At 38.9% G+C, this 25,503-nt stretch overlaps 1 protein-coding gene across 7 annotated transcripts in view; it reads right to left on the bottom strand.

The window, feature by feature from the left end:
- Positions 1–25,503, bottom strand: part of ndst2a (N-deacetylase/N-sulfotransferase (heparan glucosaminyl) 2a) — a 118,047-nt gene that overhangs the window by 47,427 nt on the left and 45,117 nt on the right. For 3 of the 7 annotated variants that reach the window (XM_084093805.1, XM_084093804.1, XM_084093807.1), the window contains exons 2-3: positions 19,140–19,174; positions 4,636–4,782 (exon numbers count right to left, since the gene is read on the bottom strand). The gene's annotated coding sequence lies outside the window, so the exon portion shown is untranslated. The remainder of the gene's footprint in view (positions 1–4,635; positions 4,783–19,139; positions 19,175–25,503) is intronic. The other 4 variants (XM_084093803.1, XM_084093802.1, XM_084093808.1 and 1 more) reach the window with 2 other exon arrangements.

Raw genomic sequence — 25,503 nt, 5'->3', positions numbered from 1 at the left:
GTGAGCCCAAGAGACGAAGGATTACCTGATGGAAATATTCATGCAGGTTTTTTCTCCCTGCTGTCTTTCTTCGCTGGTTTCTGCGAGCGCAAAATGTTGGGTCCCCAAGGACAGCATCTTTAAAGGCAGATTAATGATAATCCAAGTTAATGCAAGAGGGAAAGCTCACTCTGAAATATGCCTGTGTGCCCTAAACCAACACGAGCAACCAGAGAGGAAAGCGTGTATTATTGCTAATGCTTATTACAATGCCTTTTTCATGGTAAAAAGGGCAAATTTGACCATAATAACAAATAAATAACTGATCTAATGTGTATATAATATGATAATTATTCTGTGAATGTCAAGATGCACCTCTAATGTTTTGTTGTACATCCTAAAATATCGAGATACTCTTCTTTTTTTATGATTTTGCACAGGAGCTACTAGGCAACAATATGTCATGCAAATTGTCTGGTAATAACTGGCTGCGCTTCAAAAGGGCAGTAGCAAACAGGGTCAAAACTGGAATTGTTTGAACTTTAAGCATCATATTACAACGCTTGACCTGAGCACAACACGGCGCCGGGAGTAACGCTGTAGCTAAATGCAATGGGGAATGTCGAGATGAAACGCTGACATTTTTTAAATGAGCAGCACTGCTGTTGTGTGTGCGTGCGTAAACACAAAATTGCACAAAGTAAAGATAAATAAGAACAACACATCTCTAAATAAACTAGATTTGGGAAAAAGGAAGCACTCAAGGCAGCAAAATAGTAGTGTTAATGTTTTAGGTTAAGATGAGGTTTTAGGCTTTGGTTCAGAGTATATGAAGTGCTGCATTAGAGCTGCTTTGATAAGCACCACATCTTGCTTTCTCGGTTGGAGAGCAATAACCTCATTTTTGTGTGAATTCAGAGCAAATTGTGGCACTCAAACAAAGGGGGGTGGAGGTGTCCACCTGGAGTGTGTATGTTCCAGGCTGATTTAATAAAAAATGAAGAAGAAATAATTGGTAGCAGTAATTTTAATTTAGTGTTGTTCACCTACTACAATAGAGAAGGACAAAATTTAAAAGTTCTTATCTTCGGGCTCATAAATCTCTATTTCTACTGTCTCTCTCTCTCTCCCTCCTTTATTCATTTTCTATCTCTCCCTCTCTCTCTCTGTCAGAGCGAAAGAGTCAAGGGTGGTTGTTCACTTCGAGCACGCTTATTGGGTTAAATGCACCACGCTGCTTTGCTCCTCTCTAATGCAGTGCAGCTCAGGAGACGAGACTTCCCGCTGAGAAATCTCTGAGCCGGAGAGAACGTTGACTCACTGCTACATTAGACACACTTGCAAGAGCGCAAACACATGTGCGCGCACACACACAAAAGAGCTTTTCCGTTGATGCATCCCACTTACAAACACTTTGATTCCACTGAACAGGGATCAAGATGACACCCAGAGCCAAAATTTATGGAACATACTGATTAAAGACTGACAACTTGTTATTCAGAAGAAACTGTTAGTGACTGAGCTTCAGAAGGAAAACAACAATAGATTTCTGTGCCCCAAACTTTAGTGAAGTTTGTGTCATTTCTTCCCTCAGCTGTTTCTCTCTGAAATAGAAGTGACTGAGCGCTCTGTGTGGAGGTAATGGTGCGGCAGTTGAGACGCAGCGGTTCAATGTGTCAGATTGCATCAGGGTAGAAGCATTACCCTGCAGCAAGACACACTCAGAGGAAGCTGTGCTCTGCTCACACACAAGTGTTAAATGATGGGATTAAGCAATGAAGCTCTGGCTCGTGAGAAGAGGGATGAGACAGTCACTGATGCTTATTGACAGCCTGAATGCTTGTTTCTCATATGATATGAGAGAATAAGGCAAAGTACAGAAAAAGGGCAGCTTTAGATAGGGCGAGTTAAACATGAAGGTAATGACTGAGTAACATTCTCTCTTCCTTGCCTGATTCAAACTTACCGGAGTGTCAGTGGTGTAGTTATGCTTAATTCATGGACCTTGTGGAGATACACAGTCACACACACTGGGGTTTGGCCACTCTTGTCTCATTAAACCACTCAGTGGGAATGAATTTGATACACACAGAAGGTATAACTCACACTGACACACACACACACACACACACACAGCTCTGTGATCAAAGCCGCATCCATGGATTAAATACTTGGAAAAAAACACAAAAAAGTGTGAAAAGGTCAAACAAAAAAAACAAACATACAAGACAGTACTGTTATTGTTACTGTTAAAAATAGTTTTCATTAATTGAAATAAAACTGACATAAAATATAAATATTAGATGAAAAACTTATTTCAGTTTCCAAATCAACAGTTCAAGTTTAAGTTGAAGTACTAAAACTGAAATAAAAATAAAGAAATATACAATAATAAAATGACAAAAGACAACAACAATTACTGAAACTAATTTAAAATATTAAATATTAGTATATAAATAAAACTAAATTAACACTGATCTAAGATAATGGACAAGTAGAGAAAAATACTGATTTAAAATAAAACTCAATAGTGCTCAAAAAGCAAGGTTAACATAATTAAAGATTTATTCTTTTATTCAATTTATGTGTGCAACATTTTTATGTTTAAAGTCAGTGCAAAGCCCAGGGAATCAGCTTTTTCAAGAGTCATATCATAGCCAAAAATCACTCCAGGGTACTGAGACGTTCACTTCTGAAAAAATTCCACAATCCACCATAAAACAACTGAACATTAGCTACTCAATATATGCATTTACGGGAAATGTTAAATTTTCCTCAGTCTCTCAAGACAACAGAAATAGAGGATGATATGCATATTTCATAATGGCACATTATTTTTTAATAGCTACAATTAAGACGCAAGATAATGATATCAGAATAATATCAGTCCTGATGTTATATACAGCGATGGTGCTTAAAGATGTTTTAATGTGCAACCACATAATCATGTCACAGGAAATTGAATCATGAGTGTGCTAATGTTTAGTGGATCAAGGCCTCTGCTAGTGCACGAATTCGCATTCACCACATACTGATTCCCGTCATAAAGAACTAGAAAGTGAAATGAGACACATTAACTGTCTCTCCTCATTACAAGGAAGGCAGAATCAATACAGCCGTGTGAATGTTTTACACGAGGACTGTTATCAGCGCATAATAACCGCTGCGACTCATGAGCCGATCAGCCCGTCTCTTCAAGCTCATATCACCACATCTACTGTAGCACATTTATATTCATGCACTAGTCCAATTTGCTTTTGCCGTGAATTAAATTTGCTCTTAATTTCCATTTGCGAACCTGCTATTTTAGGAGAGTTGCTTGAGCATTTCCTGTCTGATTGTAAACCGTCTGCCATCTTTTCTTGCTCAAATTAGGCCGGTGAGACTCGAGTCATGCCGGATGAGGAATCCTATTACTTTAGAGACCAGAGGAGGAAGGAAATAGAACAGTGATGGAGTGTTTGGCATTCACAGCCAAACATATTAAGATGTTCCCGTGGAGGGAGATAATTCAAACTGTGACATTGAAGGAGAAAGCAGGAGAGATTGAGATAGAGAGATACAGAAATGAAGGCTGACTATGTACAGATCTGACATGCCGTTCAAATGATTTAAGATATACGGCTCTTTCTGAAGCAGTCACTCAAATTAAGCTGAAAAGTTGAGCTGGATTACTTTTGTTCACCTAAAGATAGACAATGTGAAGCTATAGCCACTTTCATTCATACAGTCTTATGCAAATTTAATGACATCTCCCTTTAGAGGTGATATATGTGATCAAGGTCTGTTTTCGAAATGCCAGTCCATCAGGTCTATGCCAAAATTGCCAGAAATGAATAACGGTTTGAACACATACTAAGTTTGGACGCTCTGATGTAGGAAGTCTGCTGCTGTCAAAGAGCTTGAGTCAATCAAAAGTTGTGACAAAAACGCCTGTGACATGAGAACAAAAAACAAAACAAAAACAATGACATGTTTGTGTCAAATTGTACAGATACTGAAATGAAAGAACTGCTCAGATGGAAATATTACTGGAACGGTTAGATTCTTTTACGATTTGACAAAATTTAGGGCAAATGACATCACAGTTCGGTTAGGGTTATAACACATTTTGATGTTGATGTGTGAACGGTAGCAATATAGACAAAAGACAGACAGCCGTTCCATATGTAAACATGCAACATGCATGTAGTATATTTATGTGATAAATCTGGCATTTTTACTCCAATATAACAAGTTTTGTGTGAAAGTGGCTATTATGCATCACAACACTTTCCCCCGGATATATCCATGATCCAAATGACCGTTTAAAAGTTTGGAGTCAGTAAAATGTTTTAAAGAAATTAATACTATCATGGATGCATCCAATCAATGCATTCAAGTGAGTATAAGGACTTTCATAATGTTACAAAAGATTTCCATTTCAAATTCTTTTTTTACTTTACGTTAATCAGAGAATCCTGAAAAAAACGTGACACTGAAATATCTAAACATAAAAGTTATTTAAAATTGTAGAATTTTTTGGCAATATTCATGTTTTTACTACATTTTCACAAAATACTGTAAAAGAAGCATTGTTAAGCATAAGTGAAAAAAATAAAACAATCTTGCAGAATCCAAAATTTTGAAAGGTGGGATACATTTAAACAACTCTACCTAACTGTAAATCAAGTCTCCTAATGACCACAGGGAGCATCTTGCCAGGAAGCAGGTGATTTCCTGAAGCTGAAGGTCAATGTCTACTCGGCAGTGCTACAATAACATCAGTCTGCATGTTGTACACAAACCAGAGGGACTCCCCAGCTGCAAAAATAAATAAATAAATAAATAAAATAAAATAAAAAAACCTGAACAAGCACACAAAAATATCAATATTAAGACCAATGTAATATTGTGAGGAAAATCAATCACTACACGGTAAATTGTGCTATGATGCGAAACATTAAACTTGCAAAAAAACTATCACACACATTAAAGGACATCTGTACCAACAAGAAGGAAATAGGGAGGGAGTTGTGATTGGTTTCCACACCATTCCCATAATTCATGAACCAAATGCTCTGATTGTGTCAGGGAACATTAATTGGTCATTGTGGTGCTGTGAGCCATTAACTAGAACAGAGGCCAGGACACCAGTGAGACTACACAATATCTATTGTTGCATTATGTACAAGTGCAGAAGAGATGAAGATGTTGTTTCGAATGCCTTATGACAACAGAGAAAAGGGGGAGAGGAGGAGCTGGCAGTGATGAAGAGAGCTGCAGGGGTTTTTTGGCGTTGCATTAACACTAATTAGTGTAGAATTGATTGAGAGGCGAACACCCTCTCTCATTATAGTACAGCCATTACTCTTAGAATGACAAGTGACAGTGTTTCAAATGAGACTGAGATAAGTCAATGCTGCTGCTGATAGCAGCATCGCTCAGAGACGGCACGAGGCGGCCTAACAGACAGAGACTTATTAACGACGGCAACGGTACCTTGCACAGACCCTTGGCTGGTGTCCGAAACCTGAAAAAGGTTACATGCAATGCATGCAAAGGCATCGAGGTACGCCTGAATCTGATGCTTATGTTACATCCTGTAACTTATGATAATCCTATGCAGGGTACAAAATTAATCTTCAAAAACACATGCCATTGTGATTTTACTGCACATCACAAGTGGATGTGACAAACAGAAGAAAAAAAAAAAGGAAAGAAAAAAATGGCAAACTGTTCTTTTAAAGAATTGCTAATTATTTTAAAAATGTACTTGTTACTATAATTTTTATATTCATAATATAAATGTATTATAATTCCATTACAGCTGTTTATTCATTTTGGGGTCGATTTATATTTATTTAAAAAAACTGTTACTGTATACATATTTTTATCCACCTTATGAAGGGCCAAACAGGAAATAATTATGTAAATCGTGAATATATAGATCAAAATCTGTGAATACATAAATATAAATGCAAATTTAAATCGTGAATATTTAAATGTAAATTGTATTTGGATTTACATTTATATATTCAAATTTGTATCTATACATCCAAGATTATAAGCATATACTCAGATTTGTATCTATATACTCTGACTTAAATTTATATATTCAAACTAACAATTACATATTCAGATTTACATTCACAATTAGTTCCTGTTTGGCCCTTCATATATATATAAATATATAAAAATATATTTGTACATCGTTTCATTACATGTTCACTAGTTTAATCACTAAAAAAGACAAGTCTTTAAAAGCGTTTCTGAAACCAATTCATTTTCCTAGGCAGCAAGGCAGGTGCCTTTGGTTTCAGACCAGACCGCAGTGATCTATCCTGTTCCTGAAGATCAACACTCCTGCAGAGTTTAGCTCCAGTCCTGCTGCAACCTGTCTGTAATTTTCAAGTGAACCTAAAGACCTTGATTAGCTAGTTCAGGTGTGTTTGATTAGAGTTGGACCTGAACTCTGCAGGGAAGTAGACCTCCAGAAGCAAGTCTGAACACCCCTGCAGTAAAACAAATCAGCATCCTGCCTATAAAGTCGTACAAAGCTGATTGTTGTTGAACTGCTCTCCTCCATAAAGGCCAGTAATTGGAGTATCTCTGCTTCTCTGGTGGAGCTGCAGTGAAGAAAGAGGTGTCTCATTAAAGGAGAGAGTGAGAACAAAGCGTAAAGACAGATGAAGAGCCATTAGTGCAAACACAAGAGAGCGAACCTGCAACGTGCACCCTCTGTCTTGATCAACCAACTAAGAAAATGCCAGGCACGTAAGCAGCCACACAGGCGTGTCCTGGTTTGGTCTGCGATTAACGACTCTAACAGAGCGTCTTCCCCTCTCCATCTGCTTGGTCGTCTCAGTGGCACTTGGCAGCAGTTTCGGGACTCACCAAATCCCTACTAGCGACACCATTCACATCCCAAACAATCGGTCTCGCTCACACTCTCGGCTGCTATCAGACAAACACACGTATGCAGCTTAAAGGGGTCATATAATGTCATTTTTGTACAAGCTAATATGATTCTTTAGGGTCTAAATTAAAAGTTTGTAATATACTTTAATTAAAAATTCTCATTAGTATTGTAAGAAAACACTCATTTTACCTGGTCAAAAACAGCTCTGTTTTCAGCATGCCGTTTCAGTGCATGTGTCTTTAAATGATAATGAGCTTTGCTCACCCCGCCCCTCTGCTCTGTGCGTACACTGTTTGTTATAATAACACAATAACCTAACGCGTTGTTCATTATAAACGTGGGATTATGAATTATATTGATAACGTCGTACATAGAAAACATGCCATAATGTACCCTGAGTGTAAAAATAGCCACATTCATCGTGAAGCGTGCAAGCTATTTTCAAAGATTAATATAAAGGTCAATAAAACGTTACACTCACTTGTTCTTCTGGAGGTTCAGCAGGAACACGAATAGTTGGTACTGATCCTTTTTTCAAGAGCAGCTTCTTAGCAAATCCAGCTTTATACTGACCTTCGTTTGTAAAGCAGTCTGGTGAAATGATTCGCGCAAACATGAAAGCACTGACGTTGATCGTGGGGAATATTCCCTTCGAAAACAAACTCAGCCACTGCGTCTTCAGCTGTACGGATTTAGAAACATCATCAATATGACTGCTGTGTTCGTTATTACACCCAAGAACAGAACACCACAATCGTTAGACGCCATTCTACTCAGCACTCCAGCTATCAACAATGAACGCGCGTCGGCGCGTGCTATGATTGACAGCTCGCTCACGAGGGCGGGTCTGTGTTTGAAATGCTGCTGTCAATCAGACATCGTGGGAGGGGCGTCGATATTGTGACGTCACAATATCGAACAGCTTGATTTGAGACAGGAGGAAACATATAAGAAGATTTTAAAAAAACCACTGGATGGATTTTTATCATTTTATGATGGTTGTGTACAGGCACTGCCAACACACATTTCAGTACAATCAACTTGTAAAAGTGCATGTACCATTATATGACCCCTTTAACACTTCATTGTTAGGGATGCTACAGTTTCAAAATTGACATAGTTGGTGGGTTGTGGGAACAACTAGTCAATGTTATAGAAACCCTGAATAATTAGGCTGGTTTCCAGTTTTCTGATCAAATGCTTAGAGAGCATTCATAATGGATGTTTTTGTGTTCAAAGACTCTATTGAGCACAACAGAATATAACAGAAATAATAATAATAATAATAATAATAATAATAATAATAATAATAATAATAATAATAGGGGTCCTATTATGCCCTTTTACAAACTCTTGATTTTGTTTTTGGGGTGTATGCTTGTTTGTTCCAAAAACGCATTATTTTTTATATATTTTACATTATTACAGCACCTCTGTCCCGTCGGTCTCAAACGCGCCATCGAGGTCCTGTTTCGATGAAGCCCATCCTTCTGAAATACGAAATGTGCTGTGATTGGTTAGCTGGCCCAGTGTGTCGTGATTGGCACATTAACTAGCGCTAAGACCCAGAATCTGCCCTACCTAAATTTACGGCCAGGAGCCGCTACTGACGTGAGCCCAAGTTTATTTGTATATTAGCGCATTTCCCAAAAGCCAGTAGTTTCAGCTTTGCTTTAAACAAACTTGTTTAGGCTTACTAAATGCCACTATTATTTCTGTTTGTTTTATACTTAATTTTTCTATTCTTGCTCCATTCTGAATACAGTTAAATTTAAAAGGTTTTTTTTGTGGAGGGAGGGGAACCACAATTCATAGTGTGTTTTTTTTGTTGTTGTTGTAAATGTTTCATTTTATTTACTGCTATTTTATATTTTGGAATATTCACCAATGTAACTTATTGGTGTTTTTTCTCTCAAGAATGCAGTTTTGACCCAGTAAAACGTATTTTCCAGAAAATAAGGTAACAACTTCTTTGAGAAGGTTTTACCGTACAGCAATAAGCATCAATATCAATTATCAAACTATTAAAAAAAACAATCAACTTTGTTTCTACTTCTCAATCTGCACTCCAATGCTCTGACATTTTTTAAGTATGAACCTACAATCTTTCCCACCATAATTCCCTTACTGTCTTCTTACCCTTACTGTTACTTATATCAGCTGCAGCTTATCTCTCACCAGCCCCACAACACAGCGAACGACTGTCACTGCCACTAAAACAACCTGCAGATCCTGATGACGATCATCAGCCTGCAGGTGGGAGAGCCAGAGAGAGAAAGAGATCAAATGAAGGAGAGATGTCAAGCTTTCAAAAACAATAACACCAAAGAAATGGATATCAAATAAAACCATACAACCCCATATTTTCTCACACACAGCAAGATGAAACAACTACAACACACCGTAAAGCACAGCACACACAAGACAGAAGGCCGGTAAAGGTTTGCAACAAAAAGCCACAGATGTGAGCCAACTTGCCGCATGTGATCGTCAACACTTAGAAGACATGTTCAGCAGATGTTATGACAATTAGAGATGCACCGATTACAATTTTCTTAGCCGATTCCGATTTCCGATTTTTCATTGAGTTTGACCTGCCGATTCCGATTTTAGCCGATTCCGATTTCATTTTTTCTAACCACTTTACAGCACACACAAATATTTATTTTCTATCTTTTCTTTAATAGAACATTTTGCATAGAACATAGATAATTTTTTTAACAGATAAGCACTATAAAATAGAACTATATAAATTACTCCTGGTGTGGGAAATACACAGCATATCCTTGCAGTATAAAGATATTTCTATATTTCTATAATTTCTGGCTAGTTTACTTTATTTTTTATAATCATAACCATACTTGCAACCAAAACTGAATAATGAAAACAAGTTAAATGGGTAAATCTTCTACAAATATTTTTGAGTCTTCGTTTTCTTTTCTGACATAGCCTACTGGAGTTCTAAAACACACTAGACATTCTTATTCTGTGCATTTTGAGCACTTTTTGTATGAAATCATTTTTAGTTTGTCCATCAAAAGTGTGCTTTCACTTTAATTGAGCGTGAGCAGCAGCAAAAATAGACCCGTGCCGAGACCCGTGCCGAAACCCGCGCTTCACTGCTGCTCACGCGACGCTGACATTTGCGGTGTGAAACGGCCGTAATTCACGAGGTTTCCTACATGTGCGCTCCATGTGCACGTGTGATGCTGGTGTTGCGCGATGTTAATCATGCGGCGCCCGAGTGCATTTGATCGGCATAAAATCGGCATATGTCAGACTGACCGGCCGGTCGCCAGTCATTGGCCGATCACGTGAAAATCGGCCAATTCCGGTCACCAGCCGATCAATCGGTGCATCTCTAATGACAATGATTCAAACTTATTTGACAACTAGACTGGTCATCAGGTTTGTGAAGTATGTTCAACAACCAATGAAATAGCTAGAGAACGGATGAGCAGTAGGAAGTGGTGGCCCAAGTCTTCCAGACATCGTTCGTCACATCTATATTTTTCACCTCTTTCCCGTTCTGTGCAATTAGAGCAAAATGACAACAAGCCTTTCCAAGTTGACATCAAGATGATGTGAACAATGCCCATGACATTGAAAACACGACAGAAAATACAAAACTTTTAAGTCTTTAAATGTGTCCAGGCCACTAAGTCTTGCAGTGTGCACTGGCTTAAAACAAATGCCTTATTAGAAAAGACCCTTGAGTTAAAAGTAGTAATGGAAGCTAGGTTGATATAGGGTGATCCAAGCTATGATGCTGATTGGGAGAAAAAGAGAGCGAAAACAACAGACTCTCTAGGGGTGGATATGGTGAGATAGACAGACAAAGATGAATGGACAGGCTGCTATATCGGCACACCATGGCTACTGCTAACAAGGACACACAGGCCAGATGAGAGAGCATGACCACCACCACAAACAAAGGCACAGACAATCCTTCTTGTTTGATGGTGACTGAGAATTGCATGGTCTCTCTGCTCTGAAGTCATCACGTCTGGATGGAAATGCAACAGTCATTCTTCATAAGGTTTGAGAATATTTTATTGTAAAAACGTCAGGAACTGAATGATGATTTACGGTGCTCAGTTGCGTTAGCTGTTCTTGAAGGACTGCATTATTTTGTTTATGCGAACTGAACGCTGTACTAAAATGACTATTTCCTGCACTACTTTATGCCGCTGCTGAATCTGTAGTTCCACTACTAAAGAAATTATGGCAGAGCCATCAGCTGGTAGTCTGAATTGAATATGATGAGAAATACATAGTAAAAATAATACAGAGACAATAAATAACAGTGTCGTATGAGCCGGCAGCACACAAAAACATATACATAGTGTGATAAGATTTGTTAAATTACTGGTATTTTGAGCTGTTATTATTAACAAATTAGTCAAAAAGACTCAAATTAGTTACCTGTTTGGTCTCAAGTGTCATTAACTCAGTCTTGTTCAACTCAAAATTAACCAAGTAGTTACTGTGTAGTCAAATTTTAAATGTAGTTGAACTTTGTTTTTTTGTATTATAAAGGGAGGATGCCATAAATTGTTAATGCAGTCATCAATGAATCAGAATCTGAACCAGATTTGTTGAATTCCTTACCCATCACTATTCTTCATTCCAGAGCGGCAATCCTGAGGGTTGGTTTACTTTCCATCTGTGTTTGGGATTGTGTGAGTGAACATTACTTTCTAACTCTATGTGTGCCGTGACTGACCATGTGCACTATTTGTTTATGATAACATCTTCAACCAAACTATAATGCTTGTAGACAACCAATGTCAGCATGGACTGGGCTTCATTCCTCTCTAGTTGTAAGCCTGAAGCTATTTACTGTTTTTACACCATTTCCAGCTATCTGGACACATCTTAGATAGTTTTCCTACATCTATCTGTCCTATAATCTTTCCTCTTTCCACCCAGAGAAGCAGTGAAACTTCCTGCACCCTCATCTCCTCTTTTCTCTCCCTCTGGGCGTCTCTTCTCCCCATTACCCCCTTCTTCCTTCTCTCTCTGTCCTCACATGCATTCTGCTTCTCTCATTCCTCGGCTGCTTCATTACTCCGCTCGTCCTTCTGGTGGAAACAGATCCCAAACGTTCCTGTACGTGATTAAGCTGCAGGCGCTCATTACGGATGGCTCTCGGCTTTCAAGCTCACATATCTGCTCGGTTTCGCTCTCACTCTCTACATGCTCCATACTGCTCACACAAAGTAAACAGGAAGTGAGGGAAAGTCAAGGAAGAAACACAGCAAGCGGCCATATCATTCCTGCTAAACTTTAGACTGATCTGAAGTCAGAACAGCCATCTGTTTGGATCTCTGCACAATGAACAGAGCAGAAAACACAGTGTTGAGCTGTTTTGCTATCACATCTTTGTATTATGCCAATGGCAGGCATCTGCTGTAAGACGTGCCGTTCTGTTTGTTAATTCTTAGTCTACTCCAAAAGAAAAAAGAAAAAAAACAGTCTATTGAGCATAAACACCAAACACTGAAGTCATATTAGACTAGAGCACTGCTGAAATTCCCCCTTGAGCTTGATGTGGAGGAGAGGGAGTGCACTGGTGTTTGGTTACCCCTGCTGAGAGCAGCTGCTGGAGTGACAAGGTAAGGTAAAGCTATGCTGTTGGTGTAAAGTTGCAATTGTAAAGCTGGTAGAAATATAAAGTTGTGCTGGTGTTAAGTTGAGCTGATGGAAAAACACAGCTTCAAATTGCAATGGATTTAGATTCACATCTCAAGATCAGATCGGGTTACTCTGTTTGAGGGGAGAAAAGTCAATGATGGTTGGCCTCTCTATAAATGACTCAGCAGTTCCCACTGTCACTGTGTGCCTGTTGGTGTCCAAGTCAAATTGCATGCACCAATACGCACATTATTTCGCTGTTGTAGTTCCAGTAGAAACAGTCAAATGTGTTGTTTTTTTTTTATTTAAAGTGTTTTTTTTATTTTTATAATCATCTAATGCTCTCCAAGGCTGCATTTATTTGATCTAAAATACAGCATTTTTTTACTGTCACTTTTGATACACTTTTTGCATCTTTGCAATAAAAGTATTCATTTCTTTCAAACAAGTGGGGTTGTGCAAATGAAAGTTGCTTGTTACCTAGTTTGAAAGGTGTAGCAGAGAGCAGCTGGTGCACTGATGAAGTCTTGTAGCATCATGTCGTGAGTGTAAACCTGATGCAGTTATTGAGTGTCTGGATGAAATTTGTTGGATGCTTTATTTGCCAGACTAGCACTGTTCACAGTCTCACTCAGAGCACCTGGAAACGTGCCATCTCAGCTTTTCAGCAGCATGCAATCAACACTACCAAGTGTTCCTCGCTCACACACAAACACGCACACATTCAATCGCCCCCTGATTTTCCTACCTTTAACATACAGGCACCATAAGAGATGAATACAATTTGAAAGGCGAGTTAAAAACATCCCTTTTCCACAGGTCTGCTACATGCAACGAATACCATTTCCCACACAAACAAACTCCAAAACACAGGCATGAACATACACACAAACTGACTAAGACAGATTCAGAGCACACCCCATGTCTGGTCTTTGCCAATGGCCTCATCCTGTCTCTGCTGTGATAGCTGAGGGAGAGCTGGGAAGTGGGCGACACTGACAAATGTCCAGCCTCAACCCCACAAAATGAGAAAGAGGAAGAGAGAGAGAGAAGCATGACAGTTTCTTCTCTGACAAGGCCATCTGCACTGCAGCAACCCTAGAGGCCTTGGTTCAGATGACTTCCTTTTCTTCCCCCTCGTTCTTTCTTCATCGCTGCTCTTAATTCTCTAGCAAGCCAAGTACAAATTACCCCCTCATGCACAGTCAGCAGTAATGACAGCAGCAGTGAAAGCAATATGAATTCACCCTGGTGATGAGGTCTCGGTTCAGGTCAGCCGGCCAGCTGTCCATCAGGCAATAGCCATCATGATGGCTTACCGTTAGTCTGGTAGTAGAGAAGTCGGTGCAGCCAGACCTGTAGGGCTCCATTAGCGCAAAGCTAATGAGACAGAACCTCAGCGGGCGGGGGTACACACTCATTACGGCAGGATCATGGGCCAGTGCGGGGCAGGGAACTGGTGTGTGTGAGCGTGTGACTTATGACTAAGAGGTGTGATGGAATTTGTTGAAAGTTAAAGCTTCAGGGCTCCATTTCCATTAGAAAGAAACCAAGTATAGATTGAATGTTCAATGCATTTCTTAAACATCTGTAGAAAGTGTTGCCCAAAGCGGTCTAATTTACATAGAATTCAGGAAAACAATGGAAAAGACTGGCACATAGTCTTGAAGCACAGTGTAAACTAGATGTTTACATGTTCTGAAAAAATTTGTGCTTGCACCTGTAAAACTGCCATGATGTCAAGCGGTTCTGGGTGGTTGCCAGGGTGTTGCTACCAGATTTGGCTAAAATCCAGAATTAAAGAATTGTTTCCTTTCCAATTCGTAAGTTAGAATATGAATGTTTTCTTCAAATGTCTTGGAGACGTTGCCACAGTTCTTCAGGATTTAGTCGTCTCAGTTTTTTTCTTTTTTTTTCTTCATGTAATCACAGAAAGACTCGATGGTGGTGAGCATACTCTGTGTGGAGCATATTGGCTGTTGTCAGACATACAAGAATCTCACTGAATTATTACATTTAATGGCAAAAGGAATGTTTGGAAATGTAAACTGATATTTCCTACTGACACTGACACACCACAGCAAAAGATGTAGGCTAATTAAACTGGCTTTCGCACAGTGCTGTATATGTTTGGCTTAATTTTATTGCAATGGGGTAAACTATAATATAAACAAATACAAAGAAATATCTAACTTTATGTATATTACAATTGTATATATATAACAGTTTTTAATAATAGGGAAATTATCCCATATGTTGTCAGCATGATGACATTAATAGGCATTTCATGCAAAAAAAATAAAATTATTAAAAACCACACTTGTGCAGTTAATATGAAATTCATTCTTCACAATGAATTAAGCTGAGGTATGAGTATAATGTGCTACTGACCTGACAAACTAAAAGGACCTCAATGAGTGACTTGATTAATATAGCCTGTCACTTGCGTGAACTCAATCTGACCTAACCCAGGTTTCCTTCTCTCCAAGATCCACAAGAGATCCACAGCCAGCCATAACACAGCCTGAAAGGCTGATCAGCGAAATGGACACCACCTGCTTAAATACGACGGGAGCAAGATACCAAAGCAATATAGTCCCTTCTTTCCATGGCTGAATGCAGGAAGGTGTCTAACTTGTCAAAGCTACACTGTGCCTTGACCTGTACTTAAACAAAAGAAACAGAGCCAACCTGCTCCATTAGGGCACAGCTGAGTGATGTCAGCACTGGCACAGCCCCTGTGATGTAACACGGCAGACTAACAATCACAGTGAAGAGAAAAGACAGAGCTGCTCTGGCCGTAAGGGACTGGGACAGACTGTGCTTTAGCCTGGCTCTCATTTTGGATGCCATACTGAAAAGCCATTACCAAAGGAGCCATTTAACAACATCAATTAATCAATCACAACAGGCAGGAAATGAATTTGGTGAGGGCCTCATCAAGGAGTGCAATTTTTGATACAGAATGTCTCATTTCAGAATGGTGGTGGGGTGAAGATTAAAAAAAAAAAAAAAAACACAGGAGAGGAAAAAGGTCTCATTTGGATGGTGTCCCAGCTTCCAAAAATCTCACTTCATTAGCAAAAGTGGCAGAGAAAATACGAGGACTTTAAGATAACTTTGAAAACGAAGCAGCAACGATGGCAGCATACGAAATGAAAAAGGACACAAGCAGCTGTTCTCTTCAAGACGTGTTGATTAGCGTATTTATATATTTCTAGACAAATCTTGGATGACAGATTGCCAGGTCAATGCGGGACTGATTGTGTGCATGCAGATTACCACAGCTGATTAGTAGCAGGGCCTTATGTTGGTTTAAGACGACAAGAGGCCAATACTGATGACAGGAAGTGCCCATCAATAACCAGACACTGCGTCTCAGGTTCAGTTTCACTCCATCTGTCTCAAACCAGCCTTCGGTTTAACTTCTTTCCCCCTCATTCACCCCATTACCTCCCATGTATCCTCAGGTGGCCCATCTGTGTGGAGCGGCAGTCTGTGTCCCCTCAGGACACGTTAGGGAGAGGAACAGAACAGTGCCGCACACTTCAGCACTATAAGCAAGGTCCTGATCAATCGGATCAATGGAGGTGATCAGCGTTATGAGCTCTGATCAGCCCGCATGGGGAACCGGCTAATCCAGTTAAGCCATTAGCTAACTGGGACAGATGAGCCTGTTGGGCATTGAGCCCATCTATGAGGTCTGCTTATAAGCATGCTGCCATATGGAGAAAATAGAACACGGTCATGAATGTAGGGCCCTATGATTTTGTGAAACAAAACACACAGAAGGAATCAAAGAATCTAGATAATAAAACTGGAATGTACGTACCGTATCACACTGAATGTCACTACATTTTGAAAATTGAAAATTTCTAAAGTAGTGCTGTACACTTAGTCAAATTGGACAAAAAGACTTATTTAAATATGCATGTCTTTGTGTGAATGAGTGGTGCGGTTTCGTTTTCTACACGTACTGAAGCATGCATGATGCTCATGGTGTTTTCAGCATCTGCTCTCTCACTATATGGAGGACAATCCCCTGAACTTAATCTCCAGCTCTGCTCTGAAAGTCACTTCTCCAACATTTCATCATTTCATTTGAAAAAACTGTTGTCAGATACACACAGAAACTCATAGGTCTTCACGTCAACCTTGTTAAAATAAAAGTTTGGTTGAGAAATTATGACAAATATATTAATATTGTACAGTAAAATGTAATCCTCAAAGTAATAATAATACATTTAATAAATTGTTATTTTTATGCCTTAATTTGATAATACATTTCTATTAACTCATAAATCCAGAAAAATTCAAATAGAATTATTTTGATTAATAAATTTAATTAAACCATTGAAACAGATTCCAGAAAAAAATGAATTTGGGAAGAAAAAAAAATCCGATTTCATAGGACCATATGAATGTAGGAATAAGACATGTGGAAGGTCTGCATTTGTTTGCGGCTGATCTGGAGCGACAGAGGAAGTGTGTGTGAGCTAACATGACTGGCGAGTTCTGGTTAAGATGCGAGGCGTAGGGCCGGAGGCTACAAGGAGGGAGGAGGGGTGAGACCCTGCCCTGGGTAAACACAGAGACAGCGTGGCCCCATGCTGGAGGTCACCCTTCAGCCTGTGATTGAGCATGTGGATCAAACTACATTAAATGCACTACAGCTTGTGTTACAGAAATCCATTTGCAGCTCCGCAATTACCAGCAAAAGCCTTCAACCTGCACTCACACTCGCCGCCCATCTGGGAGGCGGTTTAAAACAAGATCTGTCCCACGGTTAGCAAGCGAGTGAGCGAGGGACCGGTGGAGAAAACTTACAGGTCTGCTGGCTGAGTAAATCACATTAATCATCTGTCCTGGTTTTGTTTTTCCTGCTGCTGCATTTCATTTGTTTCATATTTAGATGCTCCTCACAGATGAATCTCTGCAGGGGCTCACGTAGGCTGCCGATGGCAGAGAGGGCATTAAACAGCTCTGCCCGAACCTACCATAAATTACACAGCCACATTAGAAGCTACTGCAGAGAGAAAAAAAAGAGAGAAAGAAACTAGCGCTGGTAGGCCAAAAGAATAAGCTAAGCATGTGACATGGCCTCCTTTAGAAAGTTGTCTTTTTTAATCACATCCTCTACAGTAAAAAAACAGATTGGCAGACGGAGACAACAGGCATCCTCAGCGGGGTGAGAGGTGTCAGATGTAGTTGGAAGAGGGCGAGAAGAGAAAGGAGGAGAGGAAAGGTGGAGGAAACAAGGAGGGGTTGAAGAGAGAGAAATTTGGTCATCACAACACTGTTTCAACATATGAGCGGAAGGGATTTAAACGATCTCCGCATGAATGCTGTGCCTCTTTTACACTGTTGTAGAGACTTCAAACTCCGACTTCAGAGACGAGATGTTGCCTAAACAGAGGAAATCACCTCAAAGCAGCAAAAAATTTAAATGTCATATTTTCCATTCAGCCTGGGAGCAATCGGAGATGGAGGGAATAGTTTATGCTGCTACTGCGTGAAGATATCAAAGGGACCTGAGTTTATGCTGCTATAGCATAAAAGTATCAAAGAATCGAATGGCGCACATTTGATATAGATGGCTGCTCTCTCCATTATGATTACTCCCCCCACCACATTATCTCACTTTGAGTTTGTTTTACACTGAGCTTTTCTATCCTCTATTTTCAACCGTTAGAATGACAAACCTGTTCTAGCGCCATTTTTCCATGAATTAATGTCCCGATAGTCACAACTTGTTCTTTTCTTTATGATACACATATACTAGGGATACCCTGGAAATCCAGAGTTCTCACGAGAGCACAAGTTGAATTTGCTCAGCGAGTTTACTCTGGCGTCGAGTAATGATGCTCATTAAATATGCCCTTGTATCCGAGCTGCACCAATCACATTGGGTTATCTGATATAGATAGTATATCGCCAGAGGCGAGCTAAACAGATGACGACAGCGCTGTGACGTCGAAGTCATTAGTAAACATTGCAAGATGGCTATGGACGAACACCAGTTGTTTGAAACGGCTCCACTACAATGAATGAGTTAGACTTGGCTTTTTATCTAAAAGAGGAACAGAAGACGGCGCTCGAATCGTCCTTTGCATGAAGGGTGTTTTTGCTGTTTTGCCGACCGGATACGGCAAGAGTCTAATCTACCAGTTAGCTCTGCTGGTAGCTGAGTGTATGGGGCTTGTTGTGATTGGTCGTAGTGTTATCCAATTGCGTGCAGTGAGATTTTCAAATGCATGCTTGGTGCCGCCCCTCGAGCTGGCCGATTTTCATTAGTCGATGCCAGACCATTAATCTTTCAGATTTAGGTCTGGATTTCCAGGCTAGACTAGGGATGCACTGATACAAAAATTCTGGTGGATGATTATTTTCATGTTATGACCGAAAATTAAAATGATATACCATCTTAAATAATGATAATAAATTCTAAGTAAATGTATGCATTAAAACAACGTGCAGTATGAAAATTAATATTTATTTTTAGAAGATGTGTTAAAGATTACATTTAACATTCTATTTCTTATTTATGAAATTTTTTTTTATCATGGTTTCCATTAATCTGATAATATATTCACATGGTCATAGATATATCTACACAGCTTACCTTATTGGAGGGAGTTTATCAGCAGAGCCAAAGATCTGCAGAGAGAAAAAGAGAGAGAAGGATCATTACCAATGCAGCTCGAAGCTCCACAAATTGAGCCCCTGCTGTTCAGGTCTACATCAATGTAACCTGTCTTTTTCCTATATTCCTCAGACCAAATGAGCGGAAAAAGACACTGAATGACTTAAGAACACACACACACACACACAAAAAACTCTGACCTTGAGCATTTCTTTTAGAAATCAGGGCTTAGTACTGCTGTAACATTTAAATTAAAGGTAAAATAACCAGGTCAAAACAAACCTTTATATGCTTAATTTTCATGTGATTCCCTTGCTTTATGAATACAAACTCATCATCAACCTGCATTTTCCCCATGAGGAAGCAGAAGTCGCATCGTTCTGGATCCTCATACATGCAGAAAGGAGCAGCACTCTATTGTCCAAGTCTAAACTGCACGAGACGCCTAGTGCAGGGAATTCTGGGGCGAGAACCTGAGGGATCGGGGGATGCTGGTCCTTGACACTTAACCCCCTGAGCCTCACGGATGAGCCGGCCAGCCGTTGGACACTGTGCATAAATAATGCAATACTATTGGCTTCAGCTATGAATCATTCATACACGTTATACACATTTATGCATGCACACAGTATTGCAGATCGTTTATCCATGTACCTTTATTCTTACGCATGTATAAAAAAATAAATAAAAAAAAAGAGAGATTGCTGAGAGTTCATGGTCATATTTAGAGATGAGCTCTGATGCTGTCGATGAAGAAACATGTCTCACTGGACAGACTCAATGAAAGATTCTTCTGACATTAGCAGATTATGGACAATGTTTATCTTGTTTGGACCTCTCACTGCCAACGTGATCTGCTGTATCTGCCAATTAACACACCGAAAGCAACACTAATAACTCTGCCTGACGGATTCCACTGTGGATGGGGATTCTAATCCTATTGTAAACCAGAGTCTCCCACTTGGGGATAGAGCAAGAATGGAGGAGAGAAAGAAAAATACCGTGAGACAGAGAGAGAGGAAGCGAGAGTGATAGTAAACAGTCTGCCAGAAGGTGAGGATTAGTAGTCTATCATGGGATTTTACCTGTGTGGTATGTAGCAAATCAGCACAGTAGAAGAGAGTTACACAAGACTGAGTCCAGCATTTCTACACTGACACTCCAGAGATTCTCTCTCACAGCTCCTTGCACCTGACCATGTTCAGGAGACATAAGCAAGACATATCTCTATTGTATAGAGCACACAAGGAAAATTTGAGAGTTTAAAGTTGATAAGGTGCGCACCTGCTCTGAAACGTGACGAGATGCACAGACAAAAAGCATGACTGCGCATCAGTCTCACTCTTGAATATCAAAAGCATACTGCTGCCAAATTCAAAAATGCATTGCAAATTCAATCCCTAATATTTCTGACTAGAAAAAACAAAACTACTTTTGTAGTCAAAACTGACTACAAAAATAAAACTGACGGTTCAGTACGTACCTCGTTCACGGTCACTGTTCGGTTCTATACCGTGCAGTACAACGGGGGGAGAAAACTAAACATAAAATTGCTTTTTTTTATTAAACAGTGGTTTATTGAACAAATTGTGTCTCTGTCTTTCATGAATTCAATTATAATTAAAAGGATGAAAAAATATCTGCAAATGCTGTAAATTGTATAGGTAGCCCTTTTTTGCACATTACTATAATATTAAAAGGTTAACAACAGCCTAAATTCAATTGCTATTTATTTTTAGATATAATAAATCAACAACACTCAAATAACAAATTGTAGGCAAACGTAAGGCAGTTTCTGTATTAACTTCTAAATCTAATTATAAAATTATGTTTTTACTCCAATTCGTTGTTGAAATCATTTACGCTTTACACTTACATTACAGACATCACAAACAGGTTAAATAAAATATAATGAATGTATCGGCCAATATAGTGCATATATTTAGCTGAAACACTGATGTGATGTGTTTCAGTAAGTTGTACTGTATCTTTCAACATACCTTCAGTTGTTCATTCATGTTTATTCTGTAACTAGTATTAAGAGGAAAAGATGATCACATTCACTCACGCTCCGCGCTGCCGCGCCTATGATAAATTGTGATGTCATGCCACAATTTTGTGATAAAATGGACAGAATTTGAAAGATGACAGTTTGTTTCTTATCGAAAGTAACAAAACGGCAGAGCTTATTGTGATTATTGGTGGTTAATTGTGGTTAGGCTACAACGCTGTATTTGTCGTGTATACATAAGACACGTAAATCCGTGGGACGAAAAAATTTACATTTAGGGATGCAACGACAATAGATTTTGTTGGTATGATTATAGTCTGAGGAATAATCACAGTTTCACTATTATCATGATTATTATGCATTCATTAATTTCACAACACTAATGTTTAAAATCACATGAACACTCTTTAGATTTTAAAGTGTTATTTATTGCTGCTTTTTGAAACCGAAATAACACCGTAACCAAATAATACAGCACAAAATAATAATAGACAAACAAAAGTCCATCTCTCCTTTTGGAATTAAAGAAAGGTGACCTCTGCTCTGTTTTCCTTTTGAAAATAACAAATGGAAATAAATCACAAAATTATTTAGTGTTTTTAGTTTGTGCATTCTTTCTGTATTTTTTTAACCTGAGGTAAAAAACTTGGAAACATGGTGAAAAAAATATCTTGTTGGTTTTTGACTTCAACATAAAAAAATACTATAACAGAGATAATAAAATCACAATGAGAATGTGCATATATTTAAGAAAAATGTGTTAATTATATATAAAATATTTATATTTATATATAATATAAATTATATATAAATATACAGTATATACATGCAATTATTTCTTAAATATATACATGCATGTGTGTGTATTTATATAGGCTACAAAATAATTATACACAGTACACACACATGTAAACACACTTTTATTTTGGATGTGATTAATTGCGATTAATCGTTTTACAGCCCTATAACAAGTTACGCAACTTTAATGCGCAAGAAGCATAGAGTGTAAAAAAAGATGGAGCTCCCCTTCACTCTCTTCCATTGGTGATGAGTAAAGCCGCCAAGCCCTAATATGGCGCTGACATCTTGTGCAGATTTGGGACCTGATTCTATAGGTTCACATGTTGACATTCTATATCGTTGACATTCTATATCGACATCCTTATATTGTTTTTAATCAATGCATGAATTGTAACAAACAGATTAACACTATCTGTGCCTAAATGATTGGGTGCAAAAGGTTTGGGTGGGCTCAGCACACCCCTGCTGATGCATTGAGATCAGCCCCCGGAGGGAAAACATTCCACAATGAAAAAAGGAGAATCTCTTAAGAAAGTACATTCACTTCTAATCAGAGTGGCTGAAGTTCATGAGGTGACATTTGCGAGCTGACAAGCACATGGCCCGTCATGCTAATGCTACAGAGTAATTAATCTGCCCCCGATGGAAACCCAAACCACTAAAAGGTCACTCGTATACACTCTCTCTTTCACACACACAACACAAGTATCCCCGATTGCACAGCCACAATCCACAGCCACGAACAAACGCAGAGAGGAACTGCATCAAAACAGCTAATTTATCTTCTGGTACAGAGCGTTCTGCACCTCTGCTTGTATCTGTATTTGTGTGTGCATTTTTCTATCACCCCTGTTGTTGCCATTCTTCTGCTGACAGGTGAGATATGAGCATTACCTTGACCTGTGAAATCACACGTAGAGGGGAAGTGCTGTTTTTTTCCCCGAGTTAATGCAAATGGAATCAGTACTGGAATATTCTTCTCAGCTGTGAGATCTATTCAAGCAGCACAGACCACTGATCCTTCACTGCTTATAAAACTCACACGAGCAGCGTGCATGTGCATCTCATCTAAGGAAACAAGCCTTTCATTATTACCCATTCCTGGGTTTGTGTATAGAGAACTGCATTAAAGAGACAGGTCAGCCAAAAGTGGAAATTCTGTCATTTACTCACTTTCAAATCGTTTTTTTTCTCCATACAAATCCATTGTTGTTTTGGACCTCATTGACTTTCATTGTATGGACAAAACCATTAAGGGTGCTCTGATTCATCGGGCACCGATCGTTATCGGACAATAATAGCTTTATATAGTTTGATCCGTGGTCTCTATTTTAGTGTATTTCTTTCCTTCACAGTGCTGCGCTTTCATTCCTCACTAAAAGCCCAAACTTAAGGCCCAAATCAGCTAGATCAGTGATTGTCGTAAAAAGAGTGCTTGATAATAAAAAGAGTTATTAAGAGTGGATTAAGGCAGGAAAGTGATTCTGTTCCTCAAGTGGCTTTCTGTATGTGCAGTCCGAGACGAGTGGAACAAGGACAAGTAAAGTGAACTTTGGGTTCGCGTCTAAATGGTTAAAAACTCAGAAATATGTCAAAATGCCCAGCTTGGCGAGTATTCACTTAAACACCGTCGGTTATGCTTTAAGTGAACATAAACAGTAGGGAAACAAGTCACATTTGTAACAGTATAGGCTAATGGATCTGTGCAATTGTCTGAAAGTGACAGCAGCCTAATATTCCTGCTGCAGTCTGAGTCAATGTCAATCAAACAGGAAAAGACGGAAAAAAAAAGTAGATTTGGTAGGCTTAATCTATATCTAATTTATACAGTGAAAACTACAGTATGCAGTGTTGCTTTTCATTTGATTACTTTTTTGATGGACTATTTTTAATTAATTTATTATTTCACAGGAACAAAATACAGTATTTGTTAAAGGGGACATATCATGCCAAATGCACTTTTTTAGCCCTTAAATGCATTTTGTTGTATATTTGGAGTGTTTAGAAGTACAGAAAATATGAAATTATTCTCTTCAGGTGCTTCGTTGATATCTTTATATTCTGTTTTGGTCATATTTTTCAACCTGTTCCGATTTTTCTGTTATCTATGACGTTTTTTGAACTATTACGTCACAGTATTTGCAGCGGAACTGCCAAATAAGGACATTGACTTCCGGCCCAACACTTCGAGCAATCCGCCATTTTTATTTCTCGCTGCAATTTTGTAGTCTAAGCTAAAGGATGCAGAAGTTACGAGAGGGTAAGTTAAAATGTTCGGTTGTTGGATGTAGTAACCCACACGCTTCATTACACCGTTTAATGTAGATGAACTGCCGCGCTTGTTACAGGACGCATGTTTAACTGAAAGAACGAGCAGAGAGAGAGACCCGGTCGCGCGCGCGCTCACTCTCTCTCTTCAGAGCCAGGCTAAAGTGTAAACAAGACATCACCGTCTCCAAACTAGACGCTGTCTTGCTCTCTCTCCCTCGCACATATTAATCAAAATAAATCGACACGGTGGTAAAAGGTCGAAAGAACCAAAGTTTCATGTGTAAATACAGTACACACCATTGCGATACATCCATATGAAGACGTTGTTCTACAGGTTCGTCGTCTTCATTTTCATCTCGCTCCTGCTCCGTCTCTGGCTCGAACATGTAAGGCTGGCTGGACAAGTCTTCCGTTGTTGACATTTTGTTAATAACGTGTGAATAAAAAGTTTCTGTGCCGCTAGATAATCGTATCTCTGCTATCAAACTACAAAAATGGCCGAACGGGGTGGAGTTGAACCGAGTGTCACCGCTACAACCTGGAGAGGGGGCGGGGTATGAAGTGTCTCAATTGTATTTAAAGAGACCGCACCAAAACGAGTTGCTCTCAGACGCACATCAGAAAAGGGGTAGAAAAGGGGCCTGTGGAGCTATAATAATGAGGAATTCAGACCCAAGCATTGCAGTCCCGCTTTATATAGACTACAAATGTATGATTTATATGTAAAAAGGAACAATTTAAAAGCATGATATGTCTCCTTTAAGCTCTAAGTTGTTCCTAATCACCTCTAAGAGAGGGAATGGAATATGTTGCCTATGTTGCTTGCCAATAAATCATGAGTTGTCAATTCATGATACTTTCTCATCTTAATTTTTTTATACTTAAAATATATTGTTGTTAGGAATAGGGGCGGGAGATATTGACAAATGAATGAATATCTCAATATTTTTTTCCAATATCTCGATATCGATATTCAGACGATATTTTTGCCATCCTTCAAAGAAATGTGTGCAAACTGGCAAAGAAGGTCCAGTTGGTTTTTTGACTTGCTGCATTTGACCTATTATTGTAGGCTATAGAAAAAACAATAAAGGAGCTAACTAAACAGAATCTGAGGTAGCCCCTACTTTTTCCACTTACAAAAAAAATTAATTAAAAAAACGGAACTAGGCACCTCTTGCAATAGTGATTATTAAATCAAACAACAATATTGTTGATGATAAATTCAAAGTACAAAAAATTATTTTCAAAACGCTATAA

Source organism: Abramis brama, assembly GCF_963993115.1.
Source record: "Abramis brama genome assembly, chromosome: 19".
Classification (NCBI taxonomy): domain Eukaryota; kingdom Metazoa; phylum Chordata; class Actinopteri; order Cypriniformes; family Leuciscidae; genus Abramis; species Abramis brama.
The sequence above is the reverse complement of the archived record's forward strand: the minus strand, read 5'-3'. Positions and strand labels throughout refer to the sequence as shown.